Genomic DNA, 10886 nt, shown 5'->3' with positions numbered 1-10886 from the left:
TTTGAACCACTCCTGTGAGTCTAGTTTTAGTTTCCGATGGTTGACTTCAGGTTTCGTGTATACTTTGGACCTTATTATTGACGATGAAACACAGAAATTGCATCCGAATTTAATACAAAAGGCACAACGCCGACTTAAGTACAAGAGGACTGACACTCTCACTTTCTATGATTTGAACCTCTCCTGTGAGTCCAGTTTTAGATTCCGATGCTTCACTTCAGGTTTCCTGTATACCTTGGACCTTCTTATTGACGATGAAACACAGAAATTGCATCCGAATTTAATACAAAAGGCACAATGCCGACTTAAGGAAAAGAGGACTGACTCTCTCACTTACTATGATTTGAACCTCTCCTGTGAGTCCAGTTTTAGATTCCAAAGCTTCACTTCAGGTGTCCTGTATAATATGCACCTTCTTATTGACGATGAAACACAGAAATTGTATCCGAATTAAATTCAAAAGGCACAAGGCCGACATAAGTACAAGAGGACTGACTCTCTAACTTTCTATGATTTGAACCTCTTCTGTGAGTCCAGTTTTAGATTCCGATGATTCACTTCACGTTTACTGTATCCTTTGGACTTTCTTACAGCCGATGAAACACAGCAATTGCATCCGAATTTAATACAAAAGGCACAAGGCCGACTTAAGTACAAGAGGGCTGACACTCTCACTTTCTATGATTTGAACCTCTCCTGTGAGTGCAGTTTTAGATTCCGATGCTTGACTTCAGGTTTCGTGTATACCTTGGACGTTCTTATTGACGATGAGACACAGAAATTGCATCCGAGTTTAATAAAAAGGCACAATGCTGACTTAAGTACAAGAGGACTGACACTCTCAATTTCTGTGATTTGAACAACTCCTGTGAGTCAAATTTTAGATTCCGATGCTTCACTTCAGGTCTACTGTATCACTTGCACCTTCTTATTGACGATGAACCACAGAAATTGTATCCGAATGTAATACAAAAGGCATAATGCCGACTTAAGTACAAGAGGTCTGACACTCTCACTTTCTATGATTTGAACCTCTCCTGTGAGTCAAGTTTTAGTTTCCGATGCATCACTTCAGGTTAACTGTATCCCTTGGACCCTCTTATTGACGATGAAACACAGAAATCGCATCCGAATTTAATACAAAAGGCATAATGCCGACTTAAGTACGAAAGGATAGACACTCTCACTTTCTACACTCCTGGAAATTGAAATAAGAACACCGTAAATTCATTGTCCCAGGAAGGGGAAACTTTATTGACACATTCCTGGGGTCAGATACATCACATGATCACACTTACAGAACCACAGGCACATAGACACAGGCAACAGAGCATGCACAATGTCGGCACTAGTACAGTGTATATCCACCTTTCACAGCAATGCAGGCTGCTATTCTCCCATGGAGATGATCGTAGAGATGCTGGATGTAGTCATGTGGAACGGCTTGCCATGCCATTTCCACCTGGCGCCTCAGTTGGACCAGCGTTCATGCTGGACGTGCAGACCGCGTGAGACGACGCTTCATCCAGTCCCAAACATGCTCAATGGGGGACAGATCTGGAGATCTTGCTGGCCAGGGTAGTTGACTTACACCTTCTAGAGCACGTTGGGTGGCACGGGATACATGCGGACGTGCATTGTCCTGTTGGAACAGCAAGTTCCCTTGCCGGTCTAGGAATGGTAGAACGATGCGTTTGATGACGGTTTGGATGTACCGCGCACTATTCAGTGTCCCCTCGACGATCACCAGTGGTGTACGGCCAGTGTAGGAGATCGCTCCCCACACCATGATGCCGGGTGTTGGCCCTGTATGCCTCGGTCGTATGCAGTCCTGATTGTGGCGCTCACCTGCACGGCGCCAAACACGCATACGACCATCATTGGTACCAAGGCAGAAGCGACTCTCATCGCTGAAGACGACACGTCTCCATTCGTCCCTCCATTCACGCCTGTCGCGACACCACTGGAGGCGGGCTGCACGATGTTGGGGCGTGAGCGGAAGACGGCCTAACGGTGTGCGGGACCGTAGCCCAGCTTCATGGAGACGGTTGCGAATGGTCCTCGCCGATACCCCAGGAGCAACAGTGTCCCTAATTTGCTGGGAAGTGGTGGTGCGGTCCCCTACGGCACTGCGTAGGATCCTACGGTCTTGGCGTGCATCCGTGCGTCGCTGTGGTCCGGTCCCAGGTCGACGGGCACGTGCACTTTCCGCCGACCACTGGCGACAACATCGATGTACTGTGGAGACCTCACGCCCCACGTGTTGAGCAATTCGGCGGTACGTCCACCCGGCCTCCCGCATGCCCACTATATGCCCTCGCTCAAAGTCCGTCAACTGCACATACGGCTCACGTCCACGCTGTCGCGGCATGCTACCAGTGTTAAAGACTGCGATGGAGCTCCGTATGCCACGGCAAACTGGCTGACACTGACGGTGGCGGTGCACAAATGCTGCGCAGCTAGCGCCATTCGACGGCCAACACCACGGTTCCTGGTGTGTCCGCTGTACCGTGCGTGTGATCATTGCTTGTACAGCCCTCTCGCAGTGTCCGGAGCAAGTATGGTGGGTCTGACACACCGGTGTCAATGTGTTCTTTTTTCCATTTCCAGGAGTGTATGATTTGAACCTCTCCTGTGAGCCCAGTTTTAGATTCCGATGCTTCACTTCTGGTTTCCTGTATACCTTGGAGATTCTTATTGACGATGAAACACAGCAATTGCATCCGAATTTAACACAAAAGGCACAATGCCGACTTCAGTACAAGAGGACTGACACTTTCACTATCTATGAATTGAACCTCCCCTGTGAGTCCAGTTTTAGATTCCGATGCTTCACTTCAGGTTTACTGTATACCTTGGACCTTCTTATTGACGATGAAACAAAGAAATTGCATCCGAATTTAATACAAAAGGCACAATGCCGACTTAAGTACAAGAGGACTGACACTCTCACTTTCTATGATTTAAAACTCTCCAGTGAGTCCAGTTTTAGATTTCAATGCTTCACTTCAGGTTTCCTGTACACCTTGGACCTTCTTATTGACGATGAAACACAGAAATTGCATATGAATTTAATACAAAAGGCACAATGCCGACTTAAGGAAAAGAGGACTGACACTCTCACTTTTTATGATTTGAACCTCTCCTGTGAGTCCACTTTTAGATTCCGATGCTTCACTTCAGGTTTCCTGTATACCTTGCACCTTCTTATTGACGATGAAACACAGAAATTGTATCCGAATTATATTCAAAAGGCACAATGCCGACATAAGTACAAGAGGAATGACACTCTAACTTTCTATGATGTGAACCTCTTCTGTGAGTCCAGTTTTAGATACCGATGATTCACTTCAGGTTTACTGTATCCGTTGGACTTTCTTATTGTCGATGAAACACAGAAATTGCATCCGAATTTAATACAAAAGGCACAAGGCCGACTTAAGTACAAGAGGACTGACACTCTCACTTTCTATGATTTGAACCTCTCCTGTGAGTGCAGTTTTAGATTCCGATGCTTGACTTCAGGTTTCGTGTATACCTTGGACGTTCTTATTGACGATGAAACACAGAAATTGCATCCGAGTTTAATACAAAAGGCACAATGCTGACTTAAGTACAACAGGACTGACACTCTCACTTTCTATGATTTGAACCCCTCCTGTGAGTCCAGTTTTAGATTCCGAAGATTCACTTCAGGTTTACTGTATCCCTTGGACTTTCTTGTTGTTGATGAAACACAGAAATTGCATCCGAATTTAATACAAAAGGCACAAGGCCGACTTAAGTACAAGAGGACTGACACTTTCACTATCTATGAATTGAACCTCCCCTGTAAGTCCAGTTTTAGATTCTGATGCTTCACTTCAGGTTTACTGTATACCTTGGACCTTCTTATTGACGATGATACACAGAAATTGCATCCGAATTTAATACAAAAGGCACAATGCCGACTTAAGTACAAGAGGACTGACACTCTCACTTTCTATGATTTGAACCTCTCCAGTGAGTCCAGTTTTAGATTCCAATGCTTCACTTCAGGTTTCCTGTATACCTTGGACCTTCTTATTGACGATGAAACACAGAAATTGCATCCGAATTTAATACAAAAGGCACAATGCCGACTTAAGGAAAAGAGGACTGACACTCTCACTTTCTATGATTAGAACCTCTCCTGTGAGTCCAGCTTTAGTTTCCGATTTTTCACTTCAGGTCTACTGTATCCGTTGGACCTTCTTTTTGACGATGAAGCTCAGAAATTGCATCGGAATTAAATTCAAAAGGCACAGTGACGACATAAGTACAAGAGGAATGACTCTCTAACTTTCTATGATTTGAAACTCTTCTGTGAGTCCAGTTTTAGATTCCGATGATTCACTTCAGGTTTACTGTATCCGTTGGACTTTCTTATTGTCGATGAAACACAGATATTGCATGCGAGTTTAATACAAAAGGCACAATGCTGACTTAAGTACAACAGGACTGACACTCTCACTTTCTATGATTTGAACCTCTCCTGTGAATCCAGTTTTAGAGTCCGATGATTCACTTCAGGTTTACTGTATCCCTTGGATTTTCTTGTTGTCGATGACACACAGAAATTGCATCCGAATGTAATACAAAAGGCACAAGGCCGACTTAAGTACAAGAGGACTGACAATCTCACTTTCTATGAATTCAACCTCTCCTGTGAGTTCAGTTTTAGTTTCCGATTTTTCACTTCAGGTTTACTGTATCCGTTGGACCTTCTTTTTGACGATGAAGCTCAGAAATTGCATCGGAATTTAATTCAAAAAGCACAATGCCGACTTAAGTACAAGAGGACTGACACTCTAACTTTCTATGATTTGTACCTCTCCTGTGAGCCCAGTTTTAGATTCGAATGCTTCACTTCAGGTTTACTGTACAACTTGGACCTTCTTATTGACGAAGAAGCACAGATATTGCTTCGGAATTAAATTGAAAAGGCACAATGCCGACATAAGTACAAGAGGACTGACTCTCTAACTTTCTATGATTTGAACCTCTTCTGTGAGTCCAGTTTTAGATTCCGATGCTTGACTTCAGGTTTCGTGTATACCTTTTACGTTTTTATTCACGATGACACACAGGAATTGCATCCGAGTTTAATACAAAATTCACAATGCTGACTTAAGTACAAGAGGACTGACACTTTCACTTTCTATGATTTGAACAACTCTGTGAGTCAAGTTTTAGATTCCAATGCTTCACTTCAGGTCTACTGTATCACTTGCACCTTCTTAATGACGATGAAGCACAGAAATTGCATCCGAATTTAATACAAAAGGCACATTGTTGACTAAAATACAAGAGGGCAGACACTCTAACTTTCTATGATTTGAACCTCTCCTGTGAGTCCAGTTTTAGATTCCGAAGCTTCACTTCAGGTTCACTGTATACCTTGGACCTTCTTAATGACGATGAAACACAGAAATTGCATCGGAATAAAATTCAAAAGGCACAATGCCGACTTAAGTACAAGAGGACTGACACTCTAACTTTCTATGATTTGTACCTCTCCTGTGAGCCCAGTTTTAGATTCGAATGCTTCACTTCAGGTTTCGTGTATACTTTGGACCTTCTTATTGACGAAGAAGCACAGATATTGCTTCGGAATTTAATTCAAAAGGCACAATGCCGACTTAGGTACAAGTGGACCGACACTCCAACTTTCTATGATTTGAACCTCTACTGTGAGTCCTGTTTTAGATTCCGATGCTTCACTTTAGGTTTACTGTATCACTTGGAACTTCTTATTGACGATGAAACACAGAAATTAGATCCGAATTTAATACAAAAGGCACAATGACGACTTAAGTACAAAAGGACTGACACTCTAACTTTCTGTGATTTGAACCTCTCCAGTGAGTCCACTTTTAGATTCCGATGCTCCACTTCAGGTTCACTGTATACCTTGGAACTTCTAATTGACGATGAAACACAGACATAGCATTCGAATTTATACAAAAGGCACAATGGCGCCTTAAGTACAAGAGGACTGACACCCTCACTTTCTATGATTTGAACCTCTCCTGTGAGTCCAGTTTTAGATTCCGATGCTTCACTTCAGGTCAACTGTATCCCTTGGACCTTCTTATTGACGATGAAACACAGAAATTGCATCCGAATTTAATACAAAGGGCACAATGCCGACTTAAGTACAAGAGGACCGACACTCTGACTTTCAATGATTTGAACCACTCCTGTGAGTCCAGTTTTAGATTCTGATGCATGACTTCAGGTTTCGTGTATACTTTGGACCTCCTGATTGACGATGAAGCACAGAAATTGCAACCGAATTTAATACAAAAGGCACAATGCCGACATAAGTAAAAGAGGACTGACACTCTCACTTTCTATGATGTGAAACTCTCCTGTGAGTCCAGTTTTAGATTCCGATGCTTCACATCAGGTTTCCTGTATACCTTGGACCTTCTTATTGACGAGGAAACACAGAAATTGCATCCGAATTTAATACAAAAGGCACAATGCCGACTTAAGTAAAAGAGGACTGACAATCTCACTTTCCATGATTTTAACCTCTCCTGTCAGTCCAGTTTTAGATTCCGATGCTTCACTTCGGGTTCACTGTATACCTTGGACCTTCTTATTGACGATGAAACACAGAAATTGCATGGGATTTAAATTCAAAAGGCACAATGCCGACTTGAGTACAAGAGGACTAACGCTCTAACTTTCTATAATTTGTACCTCTCCTGTGAGCCCAGTTGTAGTTTCGGATGCCTCACTTCGGGTTTACTGTATACCTTGGACCATCTTATTGACGAAGAAGCACAGAAATTGCTTCGGAATTAAATTCAAAAGGCACAATGCCGACTTAAGTACAAGTGGACCGACTCTCTAACTTTCTTTGATTTTAACCTCTCCTGTGAGTCCAGTTTTAGATTCCGATGCTTCACTTCAGGTTTACTGTATCGCTTGGAACTTCTTATTGACGATGAAACACAGAAATTGCATCCGAATTTAATACAAAAGGCAAAATGACGACTTAAGTAGAAAGGGACTGACACTCTAACTTACTGTGATTTGAACCTGTCCTGTGAGTCCAGTTTTAGATTCCGATTCTTCACTTCAGGTTCACTGTATACCTTGGACCTTCTTATTGACGATGAAACACTGAAATTGCATCGGAATTAAATTCAAAAGGCACAATGCAGACTTAAGTACAAGAGGACTGACACTCTAACTTACTATGATTTGAACCTCTCCTGTGAGTCTAGTTTTAGATTCGAATGCTTCACTTCAGGTATACTGTACACCTTAAACCTTCTTATTGACGATGAAGCACAGAAATTGCTTCGCAATTAAAATCAAATGGCACAATGCCGATTAAGTAGCAGAGAACTGATACTCTAACTTTCTATGATTTCAACCTCCACTGTTAGTCCAATTTTTGATTCCGATGCTTCACTTCAGGTTTACTGTATCCCTTGGACTTTCATATTGACGATGAAACACCGTAATTGCATCCGAATTTAATACAAAAGCACAATGCCGACTTAAGTACAAGAGGACTGGCACTCTCACTTTCTATGATTTGAACCTCTCCTGTGATTCCAGTTTTAGTTTCCGATGCTTGACTTCAGGTTTCTTGTATACCTTGGACGTTCTTATTGACGATGAAACACAGAAATTCCATCCAAATTTAATACCAAAGGCACAATGCCGACTTAAGTACAAGAGGACTGACACTCTCACTTTCTATGATTTGAACATCTCCTGTGAGTCAAGTTTTAGATTCCGATGCTTCACTTCAGGTCTACTATATCACTTGCACCTTCTTATTGTTGATTAAACACAGAAATTGCATCGGAATTAATTCAAAAGGCACAATGCCGACTTAAGTAAAAGAGGACTGACACTCTCAATTTCTATGACTTTAACCTCTCCTGTTAGCCCAGTTTTAGATTCGAATGCTTCACTTCACGTTTACTGTATTCCTTGTACTTTCTTATTGACGATGAAACACAGAAATTGCATGCGAATTTAATACAAAAGGCACAATGACGACTTAAGTACAAAGGGACTGACACGCTAACTTTCTGTGATTTGAGCCTCTCCCGTGAGTCCAGTATTAGATTCCGATGCTTCACTTCAGGTTCAGTGTATACCTTAGACCTTCTTATTGACGATGAAACACAGAAATTGCATCGGAATTAAATTCAAAAGGCACAATGCTTACTTAAGTACAAGAGAACTGACACTCTAACTTTCTATGATTTGAACCTCTCCTGTGAGTCTAGTTTCAGATTCGGATGCTTCACTTCAGGTTTACTGTACACCTTAGACCTTCTTATTGACGATGAAACACAGATATTGCATCGGAATTAAATTCAAAAGGCACAATGCCGACTTAAGTAGCAGAGAACTGACACACTATCTTTCTATGATTTGAACCTCCACTGTGAGTCCAGTTTTAGATTCCGATGCTTCACTTCAGCTTTACTGTTTCCCTTGGACCTTCTTATTGACGATGAAACACAGAACTTGCATCCGAATTGAATACAAAAGGCACAATGCCGACTTAAGTACAAGAGGACTGACACTCTCACTTTCCATGAATTCAACCTCTCCAGTGAGTCGAGTTTTAGATTCCGATGCTTCATTTCAGGTTACCTGTATACCTTGGACCTTCTTATTGACGATGAAACACGGAATTTGCATCCGAATTAAATTCAAAAGGCACAATGCCGACTTAAGTACAAGAGGACTGACTCTCTAACTTTCAATGATTTGAACTTTTCCTGTTAGTCCAGTTTTAGATTCCGATGATTCATATCAGGTTTACAGTATCCCTTGGACATTCTTATTGATGATGAAACACAGAAATTGCATCCGAATTTAATACAAAAGGCACAATGCCGACTTAAGTACAAGAGGACTGACACTCTCACTTTCTTTGATTTGAACATCTCCTGTGATTCCAGTATTAGATTCCGATGCTTCACTTCAGGTTTACTGTATCCCTTGGACCTTCTTATTGACGATGAAGCACAGAAATTGCATGCGAATTAAATTCAAAAGGCACAATGCCGACTTAAGTACAAGAGGACTGACTCTCCAACTTTCTATGATTTGAACCTCTCCTGTGAGTCCAGTTTTAGATTCCGATGCTACACTTCAGGTTCACTGTATACCTTGGACCTTCTTATTGACGATGAAACACAGAAATTGCATCGGAATTAAAATCAAAAGGCACAATGCCGACTTAAGTACAGGAGGACTAACACTCTAACTTTCTATGATTTGTACCTCTCCTGTGAACCCAGTTTTAGATTCGGATGCTTCACTTCAGGTTTACTGTACACCTAGGACCTTCTTAGTGACGAAGAAGCACAGAAATTGCTTCGGAATTAAATTCAAAAGGCACAATGCCGACTTAAATACAAGAGGACCAACACTCTAACTTTCTTTGATTTTAACCTCTCCTGTGAGTCCAGTTTTAGATTCCGATGCTTCACTTCAGGTTTCCTGTATACGTAGGTCTTCTAATTGACGACGAAACACAGAAATTGCATCCGAATTTAATACAAAAGGCACAATGCCGACTTAAGTAAAAGAGGACTGACACTCTCACTTTCTATGATTTGAACCTCTCCTGTGAGTCCAGTGTTAGATTCCGATGCTTGACTTCAGGTTTCGTGTATACCTTGGACGTTCTTATAGACGATGAAACACAGAAATTGCATCCGAATTTAATACAAAAGGCACAATGCCGACCTAAGTACAAGAGGACTGACACTCTCACTTTCTATTATTTGAACATCTCCTGTGAGTCAAGTTTTAGATTCCGATGCTTCACTTCAGGTCTACTATATCACTTGCACCTTCTTATTGACGATGAAGCACAGAAATTGCATCCGAATTTAATACAAAAGGCACAATGCCGACTTAAGTACAAGAGGACCGACTCTCTAACTTTCTTTGATATTAACCTCTCCTGTGAGTCCAGTTTTAGATTCCGATGCTTCACTTCAGGATTACTGTATCCCTTGGAATTTCTTATTGACGATGAAACACAGAAATTGCATCCGAATTTAATACAAAAGGCAAAATGACGACTTAAGTAGAAAGGGACTGACACTCAAACTTACTGTGATTTGAACCTCTCCTGTGATTCCAGTTTTAGATTCCGAAGATTCACTTCAGGTATACTGTATCCCTTGGACTTTCATATTGACGATGAAACACAGTAATTGCATCCGAATTTAATACAAAAGCACAATGCCGACTTAAGTACAAGAGGACTGACACTCTCACTTCCTATGATTTGAACATCTCCTGTGAGTCAAGTTTTAGATTCCGATGCTTCACTTCAGGTCTACTATATCACTTGCACCTTCTTAAAGTCGATTAAACATAGAAATTGCATCGGAATTAAATTCAAAATTCACAATGCCGACTTAAGTAAAAGAGGACTGACACTCTCAATTTCTATGATTTTAACCTCTCCTGTGAGTCCAGTTTTAGATTACAATGCTTCACTTCAGGTTTCCTGTATACCTTGGACCTTCTTATTGACGATGAAACACAGAAATTGCATCCGAATTTAATACAAAAGGCAAAATGACGACTTAAGTAGAAAGGGACTGACACTCAAACTTACTGTGATTTGAACCTCTCCTGTGATTCCAGTTTTAGATTCCGATGATTCACTTCAGGTATACTGTATCCCTTGGACTTTCATATTGACGATGAAACACAGTAATTGGATCCGAATTTAATACAAAAGCACAATGCCGACTTAAGTACAAGAGGACTGACACTCTCACTTTCTATGATTTGAACCTCTCCTGTGACTCCAGTTTTAGTTTCCGATGCTTGACTTCAGGTTTCTTGTATACCTT

This window comes from Schistocerca americana, unplaced genomic scaffold (assembly GCF_021461395.2).
Source record: "Schistocerca americana isolate TAMUIC-IGC-003095 unplaced genomic scaffold, iqSchAmer2.1 HiC_scaffold_16, whole genome shotgun sequence".
Classification (NCBI taxonomy): domain Eukaryota; kingdom Metazoa; phylum Arthropoda; class Insecta; order Orthoptera; family Acrididae; genus Schistocerca; species Schistocerca americana.
This window is presented reverse-complemented; position numbering follows the sequence as displayed.